Source organism: Hemitrygon akajei, chromosome 3 (genome assembly GCF_048418815.1).
Source record: "Hemitrygon akajei chromosome 3, sHemAka1.3, whole genome shotgun sequence".
In the NCBI taxonomy this organism is placed as follows: domain Eukaryota; kingdom Metazoa; phylum Chordata; class Chondrichthyes; order Myliobatiformes; family Dasyatidae; genus Hemitrygon; species Hemitrygon akajei.
Window position 1 is genome coordinate 147,215,420 of NC_133126.1, and position 27,638 is coordinate 147,243,057.

Sequence of the window (27,638 nt, forward strand, 5' to 3'; positions counted from 1 at the left end):
CGGCAACCAAGAACATTGTCTTGGAAAAGACACCTGCCAAACCTGATGCCACTCCACAGGTCAAGGGACGCTTTGGTGAAAGAAACAGAGCAACACCCAAAGGATTGAATCTTTAGTAAAGTTAGTTATGAACCATTATTGTGAATGCATGTTATTTGAATATGGTTTGTAAAAGGGAAAATTGAATGTTTTGTACATACATTCTTCTATGTTACATTAATCTGAAGGGGGAGGAAGTGCGATGTATGGATCTAGTTTAGAACAATGACTCCCATTAGCACTATGTATGAACTGTTGTCTATGCATGCATATTGCTCTCTCCCTCTCTCTTTCTCACTGCAATGTCAATACACCAGTTGAAGCCATCTCCTGCATGTGTACTATTATTTAATAGATATGTAGCTGCACAGACACAACTCTACCAATGGTCCAACCAACACACACAAAATGCTGAAGGAAGTCAGCAGGCCAGGCAGCATCTATGGAAAAGAGTACAGATGATGTTTCAGGCTGTGACCCTTCAGCAGGACTGATTAGCTACCAATGGTTGTAGCTGATTTTATTAAATTAAACTAAACTGTGAAGATATACTCAGCATGGACCCATCAAATTATTCCATTGGGTTATTCAGGATTATTGGGATATCCTGGATTAGCAGGTCATAATTTTTGCTCATATTAAATCTGTTACATGCATATGCTTCACTAATGTGGTGTAGTCTGGCCAACAATATTTGACAAACAACACAATCAAGAGCTTTTATGTACAAATAAGATGGCCTGACAGAGCCTCTTGCAGAAACTGAATGCCTTCCACTATCTATAGTATGTGCCTACAGCAACAAAAATTCAGCCACTGTCAAAATCACCCAGTAGGTGCTTAATGACAGAAATTCATCTTTGGAGGTGTCATTATTATTATTCCAAATGGTTACAACAAATTTCTGCTATGACTCCCAATCTGTTGAACACTGCAGCATCACTGAGTGTATCCAGACACAGCACTTGTGCAGACATCATTTCATTTACTTCATTGTTAGGGAGAAGCAAGCGACATGACAAGCGTTGACCTAGCATGACTGCAGAAAGCCATTGACTGTACTCAAGTCCCTGAACTCTCCTTAATAATCAAAATTTTTCCCATTGCAATACTTCCACTACCTAATATGCAGTTCATAGTAGATTATAAGATTTTCTTGATATTGAATGCAATCTTTCTGGTGAGACCAAGCCTCCAGACATTTTCTGAAGCCAGTTTCTCCCCAGATGTTTGGATGCTGACGAAGCAAAGTTTACTCTCTTCTCCCCCATCTCCATTATAGTCTACCACAAACCTCATACCCTATTACAAAAGTGAGAAAGATTCAGATCGACATGTAAACACAAGTGGTTGTCTAAAATGTGATTCTGGTGCCTGTATCTATCCAGGCACTGTGCAAATCACATGCTGAGTATTCAGGATTTCAGTATTAACTTGTGTTTTAGAACCGAGCAATTTGGCTGATACAACTTGCAGAGCCATATCCACAGGCAGAACAGACCAGCCAAAGTGATATCTTGTGCTGGGCACAAGCGTGCCAGGCAGAGATGACGTTGTGGACATCCTGGGATGTAGATGGCCATCAAAATTGTCTTGCCTTTTTATGAATTCCAGTGTCTGTTAAATTCCCAGATGGCCAACTAGATGCAAAGAATGACTCTCCTCCAACTCTGTGAGATGTGCAGTGGCAGAGACAAACAGGCTGTTGGAAGCTCTCCAATCAGGGCCTGGATCTGACTGTTGGGCAGCTCTTACTTCTGCCTCTATTTCATAATCACTGGAGTGGCAATACATGAATGAGGAAGGATGGGCTCTAGATTGGCATTGTCTTCAGAGATGTCAAACAGGCGGGAGGGAGCTTCAGCTTGGTATTCTTGCTGCTAGGTTGGTAATTGAGGGTGAAATTAAACTGGGTGAAGAAGAGAGTCAAACAGACTTGATGGGAGTAGAGGCTCTTGGCATCCCAAATGCAGGAAAGGTTCTTGTGATCTGCTCATACCAGAAAGGGGAGCTCTGCTCCATCCAGTGTCACCATGCTCCAAGATCTCCTTGACAGCCATAAGTTCTTGGTTCCCGACATAGTTACACTCAGCAGGAGTAAAGCAATGGGAGACAAAGGCACAGGGTGCAGCCAGCTATCCACAGAAGAGCATTGGGAAAGGCCTGCTTCGCTGCTTAATTCCGAAGCATCGACTTCAACAATGAACGGACAGGATGAGTCTGGACGTTGCAACACCGAGGCAGTGGAGAAGCGTTGTTTTAGTTCTGAGGTGACTTGGTCTGCTAAACTTTCCCAGATGAATCCTGCAAAGCTTTTCATGATGAGTGAATTTATGGGAGCCATGATGGAACTGAAGTATCTGTTGAAGCATTGATAAAAGTCTGCAAAGCCCATGAAGCACCATACTTGCTGGACTGTAGATAGTTTGGGCCACTCTGTGACTGCCTGAACTTTACCTGGATCCACTTGAACACTGAATGAGGGGAGTATATAGCCCAAGAAAGACACTTGCCCTCACGCTTCTCTTACTTAGCATAATGGTGGCTGCATTGACAAGTCATCTTAGAACCCTTGGGATGTGCTGGATGCGTTCCTGGTGAGAGTGGGAATAGACAGGAATAAACTCAAGAAATTCTGTAGATGTTCTAAATCCAAAGCAACACACACAAAATCCTGGAGGAAGTCATCAGGTCGGGCAGCATCTGTGGTAATGAATAATCAGTAGACATTTCGGGCCAACACCCTTATTCAGGACTGAGGATGAAGAGGAAGAAATCTGATAGGACAGGAGAGTGGACCATAGGGGAAAGGGAAGAAGGAGGGGCACAAGGGGAGGTGATAGGCAGGTGAGAAGAAGTAAGAGGCCAGAGTGGGGAATAGACAAAGAGAGAAGGGGGAGGAGAAACTGATATCCATGCAGCAGTTTAGAGCCTACCCAGACAGAACATGAGGCGTGGCTTCCCCACCCTGAGAGTGGCCTCATTGTGGCACAAGAGGAGGCCATGGACCACCATGTCAGACCAGGAATAGGAGTAGGAATTAAAATGTTTAACCACAGGGAAATTCTGCTTTTGGCAGATGAATTGGAGATGCTCAACAAAGCAGTTCCCCAGTTTGTGATGGGTCTCACCAATGTAGGGGTGTCCACATTGGGAGCACGGATACAATAGAACACCCTAAAAGATTCACATGCAAAGTATTGCCTCACCTGGAAAGACTGTTTGGGGCGGGATTGGAGGCAAATGGGCAGTTGTAGCTTCCACCATTTGCAGGATTAAGTGCCAGGATGGAGATTAGAGTGGGGGTGAGGGCAGTGCAAATGGACAAAAAATCTTTGTGGAATGTGGACAGTTGGAGGGAGGTAAACACAAAGTACATTGCAGATGCTGTGGTCAAATCAAGACATACAAAAAAGCTGGATGAACTCAGCAGGTTGGGCAGTATCCATTGAAAGGAGCAATCAACGTTTCGGGTCGAGACCCTTCATCAGGACTAAAGAAGGAGGGGACAGGGGCCCTATAAAGAAAGTGGGGACCCAACCCTTGCCATGTCTTCACCATCCCCTCTGACCTTCCCCTCTCTGAGGCAGAGCGTTCTGTGCTCAGCAAGGGCCTCAATTTTGTCCCCCTCCATCCACACCTCAGTGAGTTCCATGCCCGGCATGATGCTGAACTCTTCTTCCTTCGCTTACGTCTCCGAGCCTACTACTTTAACAAGGATTCCCCTCCCCCTATTGATGACCCCTTCTCCTGCCTTCAACCCCCCTCTTCCTCATGGACACCCCCAAGGGGCCTTCTACCTGCACTTGATCTTTTCATCTCCAACTGTCGCCGAGACATCAACCATCTCGACTTCACCACTCCTCTCTCCTGTTCCAACCTCAGTCCCTCTGAACACCCTGCCCTCCACTCTGTGCGGACTAATCCTAACCTCACCATCAGACCCGCAGACAAAGGTGGTGCCGCAGTGGTCTGGCGGACAGACCTCTACTTCAGTGAGGCCAAACGGCAGCTCTCTGACACCTCCTTCTACTTACCCCTGGAACGGGACCCAACCAAAAAACATCAAACCATTGTCTCCCATACCATCACTGCCCTTATCAACTCCGGAGACCTTCCATCCTCAGCCAAAAAACTCATAATTCCCACACCCACACTGCTCGCTTTTACCTCCTCCCCAAGATCCATAAACCTGACTGTCCTGGTAGGCCTATAGTTTCGGCCTGCTCCTGTCCCACCGAACTTGTATCTGCCTACCTCGACTCCATTTTGTCACCCATAGTTCAGTCCCTCCCTACCTACGTCTGGGCTACATCCCATGCCCTCCACCTCTTCAATAACTTCCAGATCCCCAGTCCCGACCACTTCATTTTCACCATGGATGTCTAATCCTTATACACTTCAATTCCCCATCAAGAAGGACTCAAAGCCCTCTGCTACTTTCTGGACAATAGACCTCACCAGTTCCCCAACACCACCACACTCCTCCGGTTGGTGGAACTGGTACTCACACTTAATAACTTCTCTTTCGGCTCTTCCCACTTTCTTCAGACCAAGGGTGTAGTTATGGGCACTCGCATGGGCCCTAGCTATGCCTGCCTCTTCGTGGGTTATGTGGAACAATCTATGCTCCAAATCTATACTGGTACTGCTCCCCAACTTTTCCTTCAATGCATTGATGACTACATTGGTGCTGCTTCCTGCACCCATGCTGAGCTCGTCAACTTCATCGACTTTGCCTCTAATTTTCTCCCAGCCCTCAAATTCACTTGGTCCATCTCGGACACTTCTCTCCCCTTTCTCAATCTCTCGGTCTCCATTTCTGGAGATAGACTGTCCACTGACATCTTCTATAAACCCACTGACTCCCATAACTACCTTGATTATACCTCTTCCCACCCTGCCAAATGCAAAAATGCTATTCCCTATTCCCAGTTCCTCCATCTCTGCCGCTTCTGCTCCAAGGATGAGGCTTTCCGTTCCAGGACATCCCAAATGTCCTCTTTCTTTAAGAATCGTGGTTTCTCTTCTGCCATCATCAATGATGCCCTCACCCGCATCTCCTCCACTTCCCGCACTTCGGCCCTCACTCCATCCTCCCGTCACAAAAACAGGGACCGTGTCCCCCTTGTCCTCACCTATTACCCCACCAGCCTCCGGATCCAGCATTTTATCCTCCACAACTTCTGCCACCTTCAACAGGACCCCACCACTAAGGACATCTTTCCCTCTCTACCCCTCTCTGCTTTTCGCAGGGATCGTTCCCTCCGCGACAGCCTGGTCCACACATCCCTCCCCACAGATCTCCCACCTGGTACTTATTGCTGCAAGTGTAAGTGCTACACCTGTCCCTACACCTCCTCTCTTACCACCATTCAGGGACCCAAACAGTCCTTCCAGGTGAGGCAACACTTCACTTGTGAGTCTGTTGGGGTAATCTATTACATCCGGTGCTCCCGGTGCGGCCTCCTCTACATCGGCGAGACCCAACGCAGATTGGGGGACCACTTTGTCGAGCACCTCCGCTCCGTCCGCCACAACAGACTGGATCTCCCAGTTGCCACTCACTTCAACTCTCCTTCACATTCCCATTCCATACATGGCCCCCTCTACTGCCATGATGAGGCCAAACTTTGGTTGGAGGAACAACATCTCATATACTGTCTGGGTAGCCTCCAGCCCCTTGGTATGAACATCGAATTCTCCAACTTCCAGTAATTCCCTCCCTCGCCCTTCCCCCATCCCACCTTCACTCTGTCTCCTCTTCTAGCTGCCTATCACTCTGCCTTCTTCTACTACCCATAGTGCTTTCCCCTTAGATTCCCTCTTCACTTCTCCTGCCTATCCCCTCCCTGCTTCCCCTCCCCCACCCCTTGATCTTTCCTCTGATTGGTTTTCCACCCTCCCCCCACCTTCTTTATAGGGCCCCTGCCCCCTCCTTCTTTAGTCCTGATGAAGGGTCTCGATCCGAAACGTTGACTGCTTCTTTCAACGGATGTTGACCGACCTGCTGAGCTCATCCAACTTTTTTGTACATCTTGGGAGGAGGTAAAGATGGGTTTGGTGTGGGATCTCTTTGGAGATAGCAGAGGTTCCAGAGAATGATGTGTTGGATGTGGAGACTCATGCAGTGGTAGGTAAGGGCAAGAGGAACACCAGCCATTTAAGGCGGTGGGAAGATGTGCTGAGCATGGCTGTCAGGAAAATGGAGGAGATGTGGGTGAGGGCAGCATTAATGGTGGAGGATGCGAAATCCTGTTCTCTGATGTCCTGGAAAGGAAAGCCTCATCTTGGGATCAGATCTGGGTGAGATGAAGGAACTGTGAATAGGGAACAGCAAATGTGTAGAAAGAATTTAATTTTCAACCTCCCCATAAATTTATTTGGTCCATTACTGACACGTACCTCCCCCTTTTCAATCTTTCTGGCTCCATCTCTGAAGAGACAAACTGTCTACTGACATCTTTTATAAATGACTGATTCCTACGGCTGTCTTGGTTATACCTCTTCCCACCCTGCATCCTCTAAAAATGCTATTCCCTTTTGCCTCTTACCTCTTCTCACCTGTGTATCATCTCCCACTGGTGCTCTTCCTTCTTCCCTTTCTCCCATGGTCCATTCTCGTCTTCTACCAGATTCCTTCCTCTCTAGCGCCTAACCTTTCACACTCACCTGGCTTCAGTATCGACTTCTGGCTAACCTCCTTCCCTCCTCCCAGCTTTTTATTCTGGATTCTTCCCCCTTCTTTTCCAGTCATCGAGAAGGGTGCAGGCCTGAAACGTTTACTGCTTATTCATTTCCATAGATACTGCCTGATCTGCTAAGTTCCTCCAACATTTTGCGTGTGTTGCAATAGATAGGAATGCTGTCCAAATACACAAAAAGAAACTGGTTCAATATCTCCCAAGGCACATCATTGACCAGGGCCTGAAAAACAGCAGGGGCATTGGCCAGACCAATGGAGGCTTCATCGGCCTGTGGAGGGGTTGAATGCTGTCTTCCACTTGTCCCCTTCTGAGATAGAACCAGGTTTAAGCATTGTGCCGATCTATCATGGAAAGTATAGCTGCTCATTGGAGATGTTCAAATGTGAAGCCAAACTGGGGAACTGGAGAGTAGTTCTTCACTGTGATGTTGTTGACTAGCCAAAAATCAATGCAGGGATGGAGTTTTCCATTCTTCTTGCTCATAAAAAAGAAGAACACACCTGCTGGCAAGATTTATGGACAGATGAATCCTGAGGCTAATGCTTCCTTGATGTGCTCTTCCATAGCCACAATTTCTGGACAAGAAATGAAACAGAGACATCCCCAGGGAGGACTAGAAATGGGTGAAAAGTCAATGGTGCAGTCACATGGCTGGTGTGGAGGCAGGGAGGTGGCCTGCTCTTTTTAAAGACTGATGAAGGTCAGCATATTCTGCTGGAATTCCAAACAGGTCTACACTAGCAGTTGGCAGAGGAGGGGATACGCTGACAGAGGTTTGAGCTGGACCCAGACAAGTAGACAAGCATGGTGGTTCCCTGTCTTGGAATGCCTTTAGGAAACTATCGATCCATGGGTTGTGTCAAGATAGCAAGTGAAAGCCAAGCACCAGCAGCATTTCAAATAAATAAGACAGAGGAGAGCTGTTCCTATGGTTGCCTTCTAGCACATTGGAGATGTTCTGTGGAAATTGGATCTTGCCAGTGTCCAGAAGCCAACCATCTAAACCTGGCATTGATATTCTCTCTCAACTGCTGAGTCAGAATTCTCCATCTTTGAACCAGAGAGATATCCATGAGTTTCCCGACTTCCTAAGATTCAATAAATGCTTGAAGATCATGGGTCTGAGACCACCATGACAAAGAAGCTAGGAGCATTACATGAAGTCCTTCTCCTGCTAATGGGTATTCACTTTTATTGTGCGCTTGGGACAAAATGCTCGGATGTGTCCTGGATCACCACAGTAGAGGCAAGAAGCTGTAACCCAGCAACAATGTCATTCCTCTTGAGATAGGTGAATGCATCCCACCTGCATTGGGCTCTGCCATGCATTGCATACTGGGTCGTGTGGAGAGGGATGAAGAGAGATGGTGATCTAAAGAGTAGGAAGCTCATAGCAATGCCTGGTTATTGATTCGAATGGCCAGATATTTCAGGCCATCCCAGTCATCTTGCACTGCAATCTTGTGCCGGGCCCCTGCACTCAGCCCACAATGGATGAGGGATCCCTTGTTCCACCCTGTCTCAGCTGCTAGCATGTGGAACTTTACTGCATGGTCCCTCATTATCCCTTTCCCTGGTGCAGGCTCAGAAATCAGTGGGCAGCCTTCCAACTCTGTACTGGAAAATCAAATATTCTCTTCAACTGACACCTATTCTTCCTGCTTGTACCGGGTTTGTGACTTCGAAAGTAACTGCCATGCTGTCTGAAAATTTTTGGCCAACCCAGGCTCTACAGAGTTTAGCATCTCCTCTGCAAACTTCAGTTTGGGCTGAGCTTGTCAGTCTATGAGTAGCTGTTGCACTTCATGAGTCACCTCTGCCAGTGCAGCCTCCAGGGACTACAACGCCTCTCCTATCTGACCACTGAATGTCAGGGCCATGGTCAGCTCATCTCTCTCTGTTGCATCCATTTCATTTGTGGTTGGGCCTCTCTGACAGAGATGTGCGGTGATGGCCCAGGTGTGGAAGGAGAGACACTGAAGCGGATGAACAGTTCTTTGACATTTAATATGAGCTGTGCAGAATTATAGGAAAAAACAATCAATGTTAGCCCAACAGAGATGATAACTAAAACTCTCAAACTGAAAGCTAATGCTGACACTGTGGCTTGGAAGCAGAAATGAAAGACTAAATAAATACTGGTTCTTTAGAGTGCCAGTAGCTTTCATTCCCAGAACAAGGACGAAGGTAAGTTGATGTTGCCATGCTTTTGGTTAATACTTAATAAAACTGAAACAAAAGAAAGGGAGTTAAGTGTCACTGCAATGAAACACTAATTGGCTAGAAGGTGCATAATCACGAGCGTGATTGTCGATCCCTTTCCACAGCCTGCCTGCAGGGGCATCCAGACCCCACAAAGTCCATGAGTGGTTCAAAGGGATATGAAATTCATTTCTACATTGCTCAGATCTTTCACACCTGATGGAGACAGCTGTAACTTCTTCCTGTCAGGCCCTTTTTACCACTTTAAGAATTGTAATCATCTCCCAGTGATTGGAACATAGGACCTCCCTTGTGACATTTATGTCATTGATTACAATGTACACATCTCTTTCAATTCATTCAAGTAATCTCCCTTGCTTTCCTTCTCCTGGATACCAGTTACTGTATGTGTTACTTGTGTTTGGATACCATGGGGAGTGAGCCTTGAAAAGCACCCTAGATTGGACTGTAAGAAACTTTAAGAAACTGTTTGATTGAAGATTCAAAGATTTAAAGCGTGTTTATTATCAAAAAAATGTATGTTACATCCCTTGAAATTTATCTGCTTACAGGCAACCACAAAGCAAGAAACTTGAATGACCCAATTTTAAAAAGATCAAAAACCAATGTGTAAGGGCAAAGAAAAAAAAACAACACATATCCTGTAAATCAACAGCATCCCAAACCAGACAGAGTCCCTGATATGCTCTCGGAGCAGTCAGAGTAGGCCTAAGCCAAGCCTCCATCTCCAGTTTTCACACCAGCGGAGCAGGAATGCACAGCAGCCGGCTCAGTTCACAGCCTCGGCGCTATGGAGAAAAGAATGAACATTTGTGGGAAAGTGAGAGGAAAATCAGCCTGATTCTCACCTCCGTACCTGACACTTGGGCTTCCAGTCTATCTGGGCTGATACTGAAAGTGTCCAAACACCAAATAGAGCCACATTCCAGGACCTGAATCTAGGCACCCTGTTATGCCTGGGCCACCCAACCCGAAGCCGTTCTCCATCTCCCCAACTTGGCTCAGCACTTGGAGTGATCCATCCTTGCACCTGGGTTCGGTGGACAGGCTCTGAAACTCTTCCACATCGACTCCTCTCCACATCACTCCCCCCATCTCCGGTAGTGACATGAAATCTGACTGCTTCCCCGGCAGCTCAACCATGGACAGGTTGTGCCTCAGAATGCCCAGTCTGCCAGCTCATCCTTCAAACCAGCCTTGCCTTCACTTGCCTCCTCAATGTCTGCGGTGGTAGTTTGCCACAATTTGCTTCATGAAAGATGGTATAAATAATGTTTCAAATCCTCTTGCCTTATGATTTGCACATCTCTGTGGCACCATCTTAAACTGGGAAACCTACACCTAGTCCTTTCAACAATTGTGCAGGTCCCGTTTTAGTGCATGATTGTCAGTGTATCCCTTCCTAATGCTCTTTCGACTTGGCCAACCTAAGTGAATTTTTTTAAGGGAAAAGGTCTTACTGGTTTAGTGCACCAGCAAATGATGAAATCCAAGTTCTGGATATTAGTGTCTACCATAATTGCACAGTAAAATTATATTATGAGTAAGATAACTATTATCCTATTTTTGAAATCACTACAAAATAGAGTTTGATAAAAACTCTCAGTTTAGTAGTTCATTGAATTAACATTGGAACAACACTTAAAAGATCTAAATGCAAGCTTCAATTTAGCAAAAAACATTGCTTAACTGGCAGACTTGAGAATCTGCCAATTGACAGTAAGTAGATTCTATGTTGGTTACAGGTCCAAAAGTTGCATTTTGACATGATTTCTATGTATCTCTTATTTTATTTTTATTAACATAATATAAATATCACTGAAAATGCAGGCATTTATTTGTCCATTCCCAATCACCCATGAACAGAGAAGACCAACAAGAATCAACCATTTGGGAGGCCTGAAGTCACACAAATACCAAACTGTGAGCAAATTTCCTTTCCTGAAGATTGTTAATGATTCAAATCGATTTTGACAACAATCTGATCATTTCATGCTGTGTATAACAGGAAATAGCTAAAATTCCAGATATAATTAATTCAATTAAATCCCCCACAAGCCTGATGGGATTTGAAGTCACATCCTTGGATCAATCGTCTAAAATTTTGGTTACTAGCCCACTAGCCCAACAACCTAATCTCTACGCTATAGTAAGCCCATAATCTCTTAAACTCTTAAATTCTATGAACTCACTATCACAAGATTATATCAAGAGAGTTAAACATGCTCAATATAATAAAGGCAATGCATGAAAGTACATGTTATCAATAGCTTAGTTAACAATTTTGAATTCTATACTCAATATCAAAGGGCATCATTACCATAATGAACAATTTTTTTGTCTACTATTAGTGCACAGTTGCACACACATCTTCTGTGCTGAAAGGCTTTGAGAGTTTCGTCATGGGTAGAATTAACACCTGCCAAAGCAAGATCTTGGACCTGCTACAATTTGCATACCACCTCAAAAGGTCTACTGCAGATGCAATCTCACTGGCTCTCCACATGGCCTTGGACCATCTGGACAGCAGCAATACTTACGTCAGGCTGCTGTTTATTGATTACAACTCAATATGAAACACCATAATCCCCTCAGTACTAATCAATAAGCTTCAAAACCTGGGCTTCTGTACATCTTTCTGCAAATGGATCCATGACTTCCACATCAGGAAACCACAGTTAGTACAGGCAGGAATTATCATCTCTTTGTCACTGACAATCTACACCAATGCTCTCGAAGGATATACACTTAGCCCACTGCTCTACTCTCTCTACGCTTACAACTGTGTGACTGTGCATAGCTCAAATGCCTTCTATAAATTTGTAGATGACACAACTGTTGCTGGCAGAATCGCAGATGGTGATGAGGAGGTATACAGGAATGAACTAGATCAGCTGGTAGAGGGGTATTGCAACAACAACCTTTCGCTCAATGTCATTAAGACCAAGGGAGTGATTGTGAACTTCAGGAAGGGAAGCCAAGGGAACACATATCAATCCTCACTGAGGGATCGGCAGTGGAAACGGTGAGCAGATTCAAGTTCCTGGGTGTCAGCATCTCTGAAGATATATTCTGGGCCCAACACATTGTTGCAATTACAAAGAAGGCATGTCTATGGTTATATTTCATAAGCAGTTTGAGGAGAATTAGTACATCACCAAATTTCTGCAGGTGTGCCTTCTAGATGGTTGCATCACAGTCTGGTGTGGAGGGGTCACGGCACAGGAATGGATAAAGCTGCAGAAAGTTATAAATTTATGCAGCTCCATCATGGGCACTAGCCTCCCCAGCATCAAGGGCACCTTCAAAAGGCAATACCTCAAAAAGGCAGCATCTATCTCTCATCACTTGGGACACACCCTCTTCTCATTGCTACCATCAAGGAGAAGGTACAGGAGCCTGAACACATTCACTCAATGTTTCAAGAGTAACATTTTCCACACCGCCATCAGATTTCTGACTGGAAAATGTACACATGAACACTATCTCAGCTTTTTTTCTCTTGTTTGTTCTCTTTTGGCACTACTTAAAATGTACACAAACAAGAGAAAATCTGCAGGTGCTGGAAGTCTGAGCAACACACACAAAATGCTGGAGGAACTCAGCAGGCCAGGCAGCTTCTATGGAAAAGAGTACAGTCAGCATTTTGGGCTGGGACCCTTCAGCAGGACGGGAAAAAAAAAGATGAGGAGTCAGAGCTAGAAGGTGGGGGGCAGGGGAGAAAGAAACACAAGGTGATAGGTGAAACAGGGGGGTGAAGTAAAGAGCTTGGAAATTGATTGGTGAAAGAGATACAGGGCTGGAGAAAGGGGAATCTAATAGGAGAGGACAGAAGGCTATGAAAGAAAGAAAAAGGAGGAGGAGCACCAGAGGGAGGCAATGGGCAATCAAGGAGATAAGGTGATAAGGTGAGAGAGGGAAAAAGGGATGGGGAATAGAGAAGGGGGAGGGGCATTAGGAGAAGTTTGAGAAATCTATGTTCATGCCATCAGGTTATAGACATCAGTGGATAAGCTGTCTCCATGCCCAGATGAAATACAAGGTGTTGCTCCTCCAACCCTGAGTGTGGCCTTATCGCGACAGTAGAGGATGCCATGGATGGACATGTTGGAATGGGAACGGGAAGTGGAATTAAAATGGGTGGCCACTGGGAAATCCTGCTTTTTCTGGCAGGTGTAGTATAGGTGCTGAGGAACATTGAGGCCTTCTTGGTGGGGGATGAAGGTGTATAGGGACTGGACATCCATGGTGAAAATAAGATACTTGGGATCAGGGAATTTGAAACATTGAAAAGATCAAGAGTGTGTGAAACGCCACAGATGTAGGTAGGAAGGGACAGAACCGGGGAGAACACACTGCTCTCCACTCTCTCTGCAACAATTCTAACCTCACCATTAAACCTGCAGAATAAGGGGGTACTGTAGTATTCTGGCAGACTGAGGCCTAGCGACAGCTGTCCTTATACACCTCTCAAACAGGATCCCACTAAGGAGCACCAGGCCACTGTCTCCCACACCATTACAACCTTATCTAGGGACCTCCCATGCACTGCCACCAACCTCACAGTTTCCTCAGCTCATACCTCCTGTTTCAATCTCTTACCTAAGATCCACAAACTTGCCGGTCCAGATGGACCCTTTGCCTCAACTTGTCCCTGCCCCTCTGAACTCATATCTGCATACCTTGACTCTGTTTCATCTCCCGCAAGTTCAGTCCCTCCCTACCTATATCCATGCCACTTCATATACTCTTGATCTTTACAATGAATTCAAGTTCCCTGGCCCCAAGCACCTTACTTTCACCTTGGATGTCCAGTCCCTATACACCTCCATCCCCTAAGAGGAAGTCCTCAAAGCTCTCCATTTCCTTCTGGACACCAGACCCAACCTATTCCCCTCCACCACCACTCCCCACCATTTAGCAGAACTTGTCCTCACTCTCAATAATTTCTTCTTTGGCTCCTCCATTCAACCAAAAGTTGTAGCCATGAGTACCCATATGGGTCCCAGCTCTGCCTCCCTTTTGTCGGCTATGTGGAATAGTCTATGATCCAAGCCTACACTAGTGTCACTCCCCCACATTTCCTATGCTACATCGACAACTGTATTGGTGCTGCTTCCTGCTTCCATGCCTAGCTTGTCAACTTCATCAACTTTGCCTCCAAATTCCACCCTGCCCTCAAATTTACCTGGTCCATATCTGACACCTCCCTCCTCTTTCTTGATCTCTCTTTCTCTGTCCCTGGAGACAGCTTATCCACTGATGTCTACAACAAGCCCACTAACTCTCACAGCTACCTGGACTATACCTTTCCAAACCCTGTTACTAGTAAAAATGCTATTCCCTTCTCTTAATGCCTCCATCTCCACTACATCTGCTGTCAGGATGAGGCTATTCATTCCAGAATGCAGGAGATGTCCTCCCTCTTCAAAGAAAGGGGCTTCCCTTCCTCCACCATCAACGCTGCCCTCAACCGCATCTCTTTCATTTCACGCACGTCTGCCCTCATCCCATCCTCCCGCCACCCCACCAGGGATAGGGTTCCACATCCTCACCTACCTCCACATCCAGCACATAATTCTCCAGAACTTCTGCCATTTCCAGCAGGATCCCACCACCGTGCACATATTCCCCACCCCCCAACGTTCTGTATTCCGCAGGGATCGCTCCCTACCCGACTCCCTTGTCCATTCAACCCCCCCTCCCCCCCACAGATCTCCCTCCTGGCTCTTATCTGATAGGTGATAGGCAGGGTGGAACTTGGAGGCAAAGTTGATGAAGTTGACAAGCTAGGCATGGAAGCAGCACCAATATAGTTGTCGATGTAGCATAGGAAATGTGGGGGAGTGACACTAGTGTAGGCTTGGATCATAGACTATTCCACATAGCCGACAAAAGGGAGGCATAGCTGGGACCCATACAGGTACTCATGGCTACAACTTTTGGTTGAATGGAGGAACCAAAGAAGAAATTATTGAGAGTGAAGAAAACAAGTGCTACACTTGCCCCTACACTTCCTCCCTCACTACCATTCAGGGCCCCAGACAGTCCTTCCAGATGAGGTGACACTTTACTTGTGAGTCTGTTGGGGTCAATTATTGTATCCAGTGCTTCCGGTGTGGCCTTCTATATAGCGGTGATACCTGACGTAGATTGGGAGGCTGCTTCGTCGAGCAGCTCCGCTCTGTTCTCCAGAAGAAGCAGGATCTCCCAGTGGTCACCCATATTAATTCCACTTCCCATTCCCATTCCAACACGTCCATCCATGGCCTCCCTTACTGTTGCAATGAGGCCACAGCCTTGTTGGAGAACCAACACCTTATATTCTGTTTGGGTAATCTCCAACCTGATGTCATGAACATGAATTTCTTGAATTTCCTGTAGTGCCCCTCTCCCCTTTCCTCTATTCCCCATCCCATTTTCCCTCTCTCACCTTATCTCCTTGCTTGCCTATTGCCTCCCTTTGGTTCTCAATCTCCCTTTCTCTTTCTTCCATGGCCTTCTGCCCTCACCTATCAGATTCCCCTTCTCCAGTCCTGTATCTCTTTCACCAATCAATGTCTCAGCTCTTTATTTCACCCCTCCCCCCTTCTAGTTTCACCTATCATCTTGTGTCTCTTCCTCCCCTCCCCACACCTCATCTTTTTTTCTCCAGTCCTTCTGAAATGTCTCGGCCCGAAACATCGACTGTGCACTTTTCCATAGATGCTGCCTGGCCTGCTGAGTTCCTCCAGCATTTAATATCTATATTTATTTCTTATTGTAATTTATAGTTTTATTTTATTGTTATGTATTGGAATGACTGCTGCAGCAAAACAACAAATTTCATGCCATATGCCAGGGTTATTAAACCTGATTCTGATCCTGATTCTAATTCTTATTATTATTCATCACTGGGAATTCATTAGAATCCAAGTATGTTTTTAATGATAGGACTAGTTCTAGCCTTCTTTCTCCTTGAACCTTCCTGTGCCTTGGTGTCATATTACAGTATGAACTATTTGCATACACTCTTTTCAACTTATTATTCATAACCTGCTACCAGGCTTTTTCAAAGCATTTGAACTAATTTGTTCTAAGACCAAAAAAAACACCACACATTGAGTTACTCTGGCATAACAGCAGATCAAGTCTCCATGAGTCCATAATAATCAGGACAAACACAATGATCCTGAAAATCAAACATATGCAGAGTGTGTAGTGTAGGAGCAAAGTATTACGACAGACCCGTAGATCTTAACTTCTTCTACAGTACTTATACCGAAGGTTCACTGTCATCATACAATACTCTAGCAGTGATAATTAGATAAAAAACTAGGTTGAGTGTACAGATTTTGTTATCTGTAAGCAGAATTGGCCCCAACATCTCCAACCTCTCGCACAATCCTCTTGAATAGGAAAGTTCTGTCTATCAATATTTGAAACACCTCACAGAATCAGTACAAGAAGCTAAGTGAAGGCTTTGAAGATACATAATTTAATAAGTAACTGTGGACTACATATTACTCCCATGAGAAAGAAAGAAGTTGGCCAGCAATTGAAGCTTGAGAGGGTGTTCGAATGGGCCTGTAAAAGGGAAAACAGGATGTCAATCTGTTACTGACAGGAGGTGGTATCAATGTCCTAATTGGGGTTCTAAACTGGTTCTAAAATACTTGCACTTCCCAAGTATAAACCTGACTTCAATATGGTGAACAGCCTAACCAGCTGTCCTGAAAAGCACCATTTCAGAAATAGACTAAAAATGCCTTTAGAAGAATGTTTATATAACCCAGCTGTCCCGGAATAATCCTTGTGGTGCCATGCTCAATTTCTTCCACATTCAGCTTTCATCAGTTTGCACAATCTGTCAAATGCATCATTGTTGAACCTAACTTATCTCTCATCCTCCGGCAAAAGCTGAACTGCAGAGGGATACCTGCTCTGTGCTTCCCCCTCAATGGCTAAATACAGTTGAGGCTCAGGTTTGTTAATACGTCTGGATTTTCAGCATTGGCTTCAGGCTTCACCACATTGCCAGTGTTGTGCTTATTTCTAATAAAACTTTGGTTTTCTTGATGGAAGCTGTTGTACTTTTTTAGGATGTCATTTAGACAGTCTGACAACGAAAAAAGCCATCGAGTAGCTGAGAGAGAATTAATAGAAGAGTTGCATGTCATTAACATGATTAAGAAAGCAAAACTTGTGCCAAACAAATAAAAAACATATGCATCAATCATAGCAGTTACCTTTTTATACCAGAATCAATCTCACTCTAAATGAGTGACGCTTGACACATTTAGTATTAGAGTTGAAATGTATCACAATATCCTTTAGCAGGAAGGTATTCTCAATTTCCTTTCGTCATAAACCTTCCTGTCTGGCAATAATACCAGTTCAAAGAGAAGCTATTAATACAGCAAATTGTCTTCTATTAATGCAATAATTGTCCCTGGCTCTGCTCTTGTTGTGGGTATTTTTACACTAAAATTGGAAATGAAAATGCTGAAAGTTTAATTATCTCTTTCTCAAGGATAATTGTTTTTCCCCATAATGGTGTTGGAATCAGCATTCACACTGTGGGAAATGGTAAAGGCAATTCTCAGGAGTGTCATAATTAGCAGTGCAGAAGGGGGAGTGAATCAGAAGTATACTGAACTTGAGAAGAAAGTAACATATCTTATGATATATGATATCTTATATCATATATCTTTGTAGAGGCACTACAAAGTGGTTCACATTGTGAATTAATAAGTATAGTTAATGAAGGTTAAGCATGAACTTAATATGCTCTTTACAAAGAATTCAGCACTTCTCTACCTTCAAGCAAGGTAAAGCTATCACGATCAGGCAGACAGCAGAGATAAGCTCTAAGCTGTCGAACATAAAGACACAAAATGCTGCCTTTGACATCCTTAGAATAATAAAAACATCAGTCAACAATGCAACTAATTAAAGGGAAATTAATACAATATTTCATTCCTTTCATGAACAATTGTATATATCAGAGAAGAACATGGATTCCTAGAATATAATTATATTTTCACAAAAGTCAATTCAACAAGGATTTGAAATGATCACTGGATCTTTTAGATTACAAAGGACAGTAGATGGAATGAAAAAAAGCAAAGAGAACCCCAGGGTTCAATATAATTGAATTCTACTCCTAAAAAACATGGTGCAGAGATAATTAATGCCCAGAATTACTCGTTCAGTAGTCTTTCACACTTGGACTCATTAAAAAAAACCTTTCATGTTATTCCTACCTATGTGTGGATCAGATCCCAAACATTGCAGTAATTAGATATGAACATCAATGTGAATGTAAATGTTCAACTTTTGATGAAAATGTTATTGAATAGCTTGGAGGAAATTGTTCTTATGATTGTAAGTAAATAAAAAAAATGAATGTTTATCATGCAACATCCAGCCTAAAATATGTTTGCTTCAGAAATTACCAGTAGGAGATCAATGACTTTGTCAATTAATATTGGTAGTACATTTGGATTAGGAGGGCAGCTACTAGACACTAAGCAGGACTGGTCTGGTGTATGAATGGATTTCAAAATTATTCTCCTTCTCCCTCAGTTCCATGACTATGGAATCTGCCTTTTTAACATGATGGCATGAACATTGATTTCTCTAACTTCCGTCAATGCCCCTCACTAATTTATTTATTCCCCCTATTTTTCTCTCTCTCTGCCCATCACTCTTTGCTTGTTCTCCATCTCCCTCTGGTGCTCCCCTCACCCGTTCTTTCTCCCTAGGCCTCCCGTCCCATGATCCTTTCCCTTCTCCAGCTCTGTATCCATTTTGCCAATCACCTCTCTAGCTCTTGGCTTCACCCCACCCCCTCCGGTCTTCTCCTATCATTTTGGATTTCCTCCTCCCCCTACTACTTTCAAATCTCTTACTGTTTTTTATTTCAGTTAGTCCTGACGAAGGGTCTCAGCCCAAAACGTCAACATTGCTTCTTCCTATAGGTACTGCCTGGCCTGCTGCATTCCACCAGTATTTTGTGTGTGTTGCTTGAATTTCCAGCATCTGCAGATTTCCTCATGTTTGCTTTTTAAATTAACTTCTGTAAGGACTTTGATAAGGTAGGCTGTTATAAAAAGTTAGATCACATGGGAGTATGGGGGAAGTAGCTAACTGGATACACAGTTGACTTGATTGTAGGAAGCACGGGGTAATGATGGAATTTTGGCTTCAGGCTGGGCATCCGTGTTTAATGGTGCGCATCAGGGATCAGTGGTAGTCATATTGTTATTTGTAATCCATATCAACAAATTTGATGAACATGTACAAGGCATGGTTAGTAAATTTGCAGATAACCTTAAAATAGGTGGTCTCATTGACAGTGTAGCTAGTTATTATGAATTACAAAGAGATCTTGACCAGCTGGGCAAATGGGCCACGGAACAGGAAATACAAACGTTTGTAGCATTTAATTCAGATAAGTCTGAAGTATTGCAGTTTGGGAAGACAAATTAGGGTAAGGCTTTCATAGTTAACAGTGCAGCCCTGGGGGTTGCTGTAAAATAGAGACCTGGGAATACATGCACATTAGTTTCCCTAAAAGTGGTGTCATAGGTAGACAGGATGATAAAGAAGGTGTTTGACACGCTAGCATTCATTAGTCAGGGCACTGAGTATCAAAGTAAGGATGTTATGTTGTAGTTTTACGAGAGGTTGGCAAGCCCACATTTCAAATATTGTGTTCAGTGTTGGTCACTCTGCCAGAGGAAAAATTACATTAGGCTGGAATGAGAGAAGAGTTACGAAGATGTTTCCAGGATTTGGGGGATTGAGTTAAGGTGAAAGATTGAGCAGTTTGGGACTTTATTCATAACAGCGTAGGAGAATGATTGATGGGAAAAGAGGGGAGAGAAATCATAGATAGAGTGAATACATGCTGTCGTTTTCTTTGCTTAGATAGTTTGCTGTTATTCTGTGCTAAGCCTTGCAGGGTCAGTAATGCCCAATGTGTTGAAGCTGAACAGTAACATTCATAAGCAAAATACCTCAGATGCTGGAGCTCAAGAGCAAAAACAAATATCGCTGAAGATACTTCACAGTGTTGCTTAACTTACTAAGAGAGAAATGTGTCGAGTCAATCATCTTTCAGCAGAATTGGTTAATGACCTGAAATATTAACTATTTGCTCTATTTGCACTATAGATGCTCTCTGATTTGCTGATTATTTCTAGCATTCTCTAGTTTTTTTTCTGAAACAACCACAAAGTTAGCCCCAATCACCACTACACTTTCTCCAAAGTTTCCTCTATGAAAAAATGCATGTTAATTCCTCTAAAGAAATGTTTCCTCAGAATCATGGAAGTGGCTGTAAGGCTGGTGAATTTATTACCAGATTGGACTGTCAGCTCCTCAGCCAACACTGTATGCCCCTTGTGCTCTCACCATGACTTCAGTAGTGATATCGTAGAAGCTAGAGGAAACCATTCATCCTCCATTAAATAGTACAATCCTATGTTAATATGACTAAATGAACAACAAAATTATGCATAAATTCCCAATTTGCCTCTCCCATGGGAGTCTCTAATCATAGCCTGATATGTTATAATTGAATCCAGAAGCATTGCTATCAGGATTTCAACATGCTGTCAGCATTTATCGATTTAGCCTTCTCTAAACCACCCACATATTGCTTAAAATTCCCCTTCTAACTTTTATATGAACAACTTAGACAAATAAAATTCCTTCATTTCATTACTACAATGGAAAATAAATATTTAAGATATAAGTATATCTTATATTAATCCTATATGAATCACATTGCTTTAAAATACTGAAATTATTATTTTGATGGTACTTGATGTTGGACCTTCTTCAGAAAATAAAAGTATGTTGCCTGACCGGTTGAGTTTCTCCAGTACTTTGTGTGTGTTGCATTGAAATACTTGACCTGAACAGAGTTCACAGGCAGATTTGGATTTTCAGATTAGGCCTTTGTAATCTAAATTTGAATTTAAATTGTAGAGATCAACGGCTTGATCTTCTTGAGAACAATTTAGCAAAGAGGGAATTAGTCTAAGAAGAATTATCCCATTATGGGGGTTATTCTGGCTAGATGCCCATGACTAGTGATGAATGAGACTTATCCATGGATGTCTGTGACAAGTGTTTTTTCACAGGGATCTGGACCAGCATCTCTGTTATTTGTGATAACATTGATGAAAATGTGGATGGATGAGTTTGTAAGTTTGTAGAAGCTACAAAGGTTGGTGGTGGTGTGGATATGCTTAATATAGAGTGGGGTATAGTTAAGTTGCACATATAGGTGAAGAAATGGCAGATGGAGATTAATCTTGAAAAATGTGAGTTAATGCAGTTTGGGAAATTAAATGTATGGGGACACTACACTGTTGAAGGCAACACACAAGAAGTTGGAAGAGCACAAAAATCAGCCAGCTTCTTTAGAGAGAAATGGACAATCAATAATCTGGGTCAAGAACTATCTTCAGGATTGGCTGAAGAAGTCCAGGTGAAAGGTCTCAGCCCAAAACATCAACTGTCTATTTTTCTCTAAAGACTCTGCCAGTGTTATTTAAGCATTGCTGAAGATTTACAGTATCTGCAGATCCTTTTGTCTCTAATGTTAATGGCAAGATCCTTAACAGAGAGATGTACAGAGGGATTTTTGGCTCCAAGTCCAAAGCTTCTTGAAAGTAGATGCACAGGTTGGTTGGATGGTTAAGAAGGCGTATGGCAGGCTGCCTTTATTAGTTGAGGTATTAGCTGAGGCATCGAATTCAAGAGTCAGGAAGTTATGTTGCAGCTTTATAAAACTCTGGTTAGGTTGCATCTGGTTGGTATTGCTTTCAGTTCTGTTAAACATTTCACCCCGCCTCCAAGGAATGACGTGGAGGATTTGTCTTAGGTGCACCATAGAACCATAGAATATTACAGCACAGTACAGGCCCTTCAGCCCTCCATGTTGTGCCAACCAATATAATCCTTTAAAAAAAGTACTAAACCCACACTACCCCATAACCCTCTATTTTTCTTTCATCCATGTGCCTGTCCAACAGGCACTTAAATACCCCTAATGTTTTAGCCTCCATCACCATCCCTGGCAAGTCATTCCAGGCACTCACAACCCTCTGTATAAAAAACATACTCCTGATGTCTCCCTTAAACTTCCCTCCCTTAATTTTGTACATATGCCCTCTGGTGTTTGCTATTGGTGCCCTGGGAAACAGGTACTGACTATCCACCCTATCTATGCCTCTCATAATCTTGTAGACCTCTATCAAGTGCCCTCTCATCCTTCTATGCTCCAAATAGAAAAGTCCCAGCTCTACTAACCTTGCTTCATATGACTTGTTCTCCAAACCAGGCAACATCCTGGCAAATATTCTCTGCACCCTCTCCATAGCTTCCACAACGTTCCTTTAATGAGGTGACCAGAATTGAACACAATACTCTAAGTGCGGTCTCACCAGAGATGTGTAGAGTTGCAACATGACCTCTCTACTCTTGAACTCAATCCCCCTGTTAATGAAGCCTAGCATCCCATAGGCCTTCTTAAATACCCTATCAACCTGTGCAGCGATCTTGAAGGATGTATGGATTTGAACCCCAAGGTCCTTTTGCTCATCCACACTCTTAACTAACTGACCATTAATCTTGTACTCAGTCTTCTGGTTTGTCCTTCCAAAATGCATCACATCACACTTATCCGGATTAAACTTCATCTGCCATTTTTCTGCCCAACTCTGCAGCCTGTCTATATCCTCTTGTAACCTTTGACAACCTACAGCTCCATCCACAACTCCTCCAATCTTCGTGTCAACCGCAAACTTACTCACCCATCCCTCTGCCTCTACATCCAGGTCATTTATAAAAATCACAAATAGCAGGGGTCCCAGGACAGATCCCTGCGGCACTCTACTAGTCACCGACCTCCAGGCAGAATACTTTCCTTCCACAATGACCCTCTGCTTTCTTCCTTTAAGCCAATTTTTTTATCCAAACAGCCAAGGTTCCACTTATCCCATGCCTTATAACTTTCTGGATGGGTCTCTCGTGAGGGACCTTGTCAAGTGCCTTGCTAAAGTCCATGTAGACCACATCCACTGCTCTACCCTCATCAATTTATTTTGCTAACTCTTCAAAAAACTCAATCAGGCTCGTGAGGCATGATCTTCCCTTCACAAAGCCATGTTGACTATCCATGAGTAGACTGTACTTCTCCAAATACTCGTAGATCCTATCCTTAAGAATCCTTTCCAGTAATTTGCAGACCACCGACGTAAGACTCACCGTTCTATAGTTCCCAGGTTTCTTCCTATTATCTTTTTTAAACAAGGGAACTGTATTTGCCATTCTCCAGTCCTCCGGCACTTCCCCTGTAGCCAAAGAGGATTCAAAGATCATAGCTAATGCTCCAGCGATCTCTTCTCTCAATTTCCACAACAGCCTGGGGTGTATCATATCCAGCCCTGGGGATTTATCTATCTTAATGTTTTTAAGAAGATCCAGCACTTCTTCTTCCTTAATCTCCACTTTGTCCAGCACACAGGCCGGCTCTACTTCGACCTCACCCTGATCAAGATCCTTTTCACTTGTGAATACTGAAGCAAAGTATTCATTTAGGACCTCCCCAACCTCCTCCGCCTCCAGGCACATGTTGCCCTCTTTATCCTTTAGCGGCCCCACCTTCATTCTCGTCATCCTCAGATGAAGTTAAAAAGGATGCTGCCAGAATTAGGAGAGATGAGACAAATTTTGGTTATTTTCTCTGGAGTGATGAAGTAGAGGGGAGATCTGATAGAGATATATAAGATTATGAGAGACATGGATAGAGTAGACAATGAGTATCATTTGTCCAGGGCTAAGATATCTAATTTTAGAGGGCATGTATTAATGGTGAAAGGGGTGAACTTCAAAGGAGATGTACAGGATAAATTTTTATTTTACACACAGAGTGTGGACACCTGGAATGCACTGCCGGTGATAGTAGTTGAGACCAATATGATAGAGACATTAAAGAGGCTCTCAGGTCAGCTGATAAATGTGCAGAGAATGGAAGGATATTGACCATGTCAGGCAGAAGGTGTCAGTTTAATTAGGCATTTGTATTGCCTGTGTAATTAGTCTGCACAACATCATAGGTCTAAAGACCTGTTCCTGTGCAGTACTGTTCCATGTTCTTTGTTTTGTTAGTTTATTGTCAAATGAACATATGCTTCATTTATATAAAACATTCTTCCATCTGTTTAGAGAATTCTACAGAGTACAGGACAGGAGGTTTCCAGAATTATGGTATTCTTGTCACGTAAAATTTAGGGGATGATGGTAATGACTATCATCCCCTCAAAACTAATCAATAAACCTCAAGACCAAAGCATCTCCTTGTGCAATTGGATCCTCTATTTCCTTACATGCAGACCCCAGTCAGTTCGGATTGGCAACAATATCTCCTGTGCCATCTCCATCAGCACAGGTACACCTATACCACAAGGCTGTGCGCTGAGCCCCCTGCTCTACTCACTTTACACTGTGTGGCTAAGCACAACTCCCATGCCATATTCAACTTTGCTGATGACACCAGTGTCGTAGGCCAAATCAAAGCTGGTGATGAATCAGCATTTAGAGGGAGATTGAAAACCTGGCTGAGTGCTACCACAACAATAACATCTCGCTCAATGTCGAACCAAGGAGCTGAATATTGACTTTAGCAGGAGGAAACAATGGTCCATGAGTCAGTCTTCATTGGAGGATCAAAAGAAAAGATGGTCAGCAACTTTAAATTCCTTGGTGTTATCATTTCAGAGGACCTCTCCTGGGTCCAGCACGTAAGGGCAATTATGAAGAAAGTACGGCAGTGCCTCTACTTCCTTAAGAGTTTGCATATACAGTATTTGGATTAACATCTTAAATTCTGACAAACTTCTATAGATGTGTAGTGGATAGCATATTGACTGGGTGCATCAAAGCCTAGAATAGAAACACCAATGCTCTTAAAAGGAAAATCCTCCAAAATGTAGTGTAAGACCTTGGTCAGACCCCACTTGGAGTGCTGTGTTCAATTCTGGTCACCTCACTACAGGAACAATATGCATACTATGGAGAGAATACAGAGGAGATTTACAAGGATGTTGCCTGGATTGGAGGGCATACCTTATGAGAATAGATTGACTATACTTTGCCTTTTCTCCTTGGAGCGACGGAGGATAAGAGGTGACCTGATAGAGGTGTATAACATGATGAGGGGCATTGATAGTGTGGATAGACAGAGGCTTTTTCCCAGGGCTGAAATGGCTAACATGAGGGGGCATAGTTATAAGGTGCTTGGAAATAGGTACCAAAGGGATGTCAGAGGTAAGTTTTTCACACAGAGAGTGGTGGGTACATGGAATGCACTGCCAATGGTGGTGGTGGAAGCAGATACAATAGTTTTAAGGGCATCTTAGGTACATGGAGCTTAGAAAAATAGCGCGCTATGTGCGAGGGAAATCCTAGGCGTCTCTAGAATAGGTTTCATGGTCGGCACAACATTGTGGGCCAAAGGGCCTGTAATGTGCTGTTAATTTCTATGTTCTATGTAGTGGATACGGCCCAGTCCATTGTGGGTAAAGCCCTTTACACCATTGAGCAGATCTACACAAAGTATTGTCACAGGAAAGCAGCATCTATCATCAGGGGATGCTCTCTTCTCACTGCTGCCATCGGGAACAATGTACAGGAACATCAGGATTCACGTCACCAGGTTCAGGAATACTTATTGCTTCTTGATTTATTATTACTATTTATTTCTTTTTGTATTTACACAGTTTGTCATCTTTTGCACCAAACTGCAAAATATGGACTTCCAGCAAATGAAAGTCCACACAATGAGTGAGGGACAGGAAGGATGGAGTGGTGGAGGAAACTTGTAAAGCTTCGTTCTTCAGGTCAGAGAGCCATTAAACACAATTTGGATTCCAAAATCCTGCCTTAATTTAAATTTGAGCCATAATTGTGATTGTAAGACTAAAAGCTTATGATGAGCTTCGAAGCTTTAAAATTTCCTGACAGTGTGCCTAAAGCCTTAGTTTTGCCTGACTTGATTCTGGGTAAAGAAGTCTTTCACCAGATCTTCTGTTTGTCTCTTTTATTATTTTGCTCTAAGCATTTTAAACCAGCTCAGACTCAGCTTTTGTGTCAAATGGAATGTTGACCTTCATTGCTAGAGGGATTGAATTTAAGAGCAGGGAGGTTATGCTGCAACTGTACAAGATACTGCTGAGACCACACCTAGAGTATTGCGTGTAGTTCTAGTCTCCTTACTTAAGGGTATACTGGCTTTGAAGGTGGTGCAGAGGAGGATCACCAGGTTGATTCCAGAAATGAGGGGGTTAGACTATGAGAAGAGATTGAGTCACCTGGGACTGTACTTGCTGGAATTCAGAAGAATGAGAGGAGATCTTATAGAAACACATAAAATCATGAAAGGGATAGATAAAATAGGGTCAGGGAAGTTGTTTCCACTGGTGGGTGAGAATAGAACTAGGGGACATAGCTTCAAGATTTGGGGGAGTAGATTTGGAACGGAGATTAGGAGGAACTGCTTTTCCCAGAGGGTGGTGAATCTGTGGAATTCTCTGTCCAATGAAGCAGTGGAGGCTACCTCGGTAAATATACTTAAGACAAGGTTAGATAGATTTTTGCATTGTAGGGGAATTAAGGTTATAGGGAAAAGGCAGATAGATGGAGATGAGTCCATGGCCAGATCAGCCATGATCTTATTAAATGGTGGAGCAGGTTTGACGGGCCAGATGGACTACTCCTGCTCCTATTTCTTATGTTATTATGTGTCCACGTTCAGCCTATTGCCACCGTCATCATTTATGCCTTGAACATATGTAAACCACATGTTGTATGTAAATGTAACAGTTCCTAAACGGGCTGTTGTAAAGGGTGGTATTTGTAAAGGCCCAGTACTCTTGGCCTCTTGCATGGATAATTAACAGAATGATTTCAGATCACTCGAAGTTCAAAGTTCTAAATAAATTTTTTATCAAGGTATGTACATGTTACTATATACTGCCATAGGATTCAATTCCTTGCAGACATTTACAGGAAAAAATACAACAGAATTTTTCAAAAATATACATAAGCTTTCAAAGACTGACAAACAATCTGCAAAAGGAGACACACTATGCAAATAGAAATAAGACAGAGTAAAGAGTCTTTGCAAGTGATTCTGTAGGTCATACAATCAGTTCAGAGTAATGGTGAATGAAGTTATCCATGTCAGTTCAGGAGCATGATACTGTAGGGTATAACTATTACTGAATCTGGTAGTGTGGGACCTAAAGCTTCCGTACCTCCTCCTCCATGGTACTAGCAAGAGAAGGGCATTGCAAGTTCTAGGGGTCTTTGACGCTGGATACTGCTTTCTTGTGGCAATGCTCCAAGTACATCAAATGTACTTAGTGGTGGGGAGGGCTTTGCCTGTGATGTACTTGGCTCATGTGATATTGGATCATAAGAAAGTGAAAATCTTTGATCTCATGAGCAGAATTTGGCCTGATCCATCTATGCCACAAAGATGGAAATTGGTGATTCAAAAATTGGTGTTATATTAATTCAAAAATATAATTCAATAAAGCATAGACCCTGTGAGCCAATATAATTTTAAATGCAGCTCTTTTGGCAATGACTCATATACTGAAGGAAGTT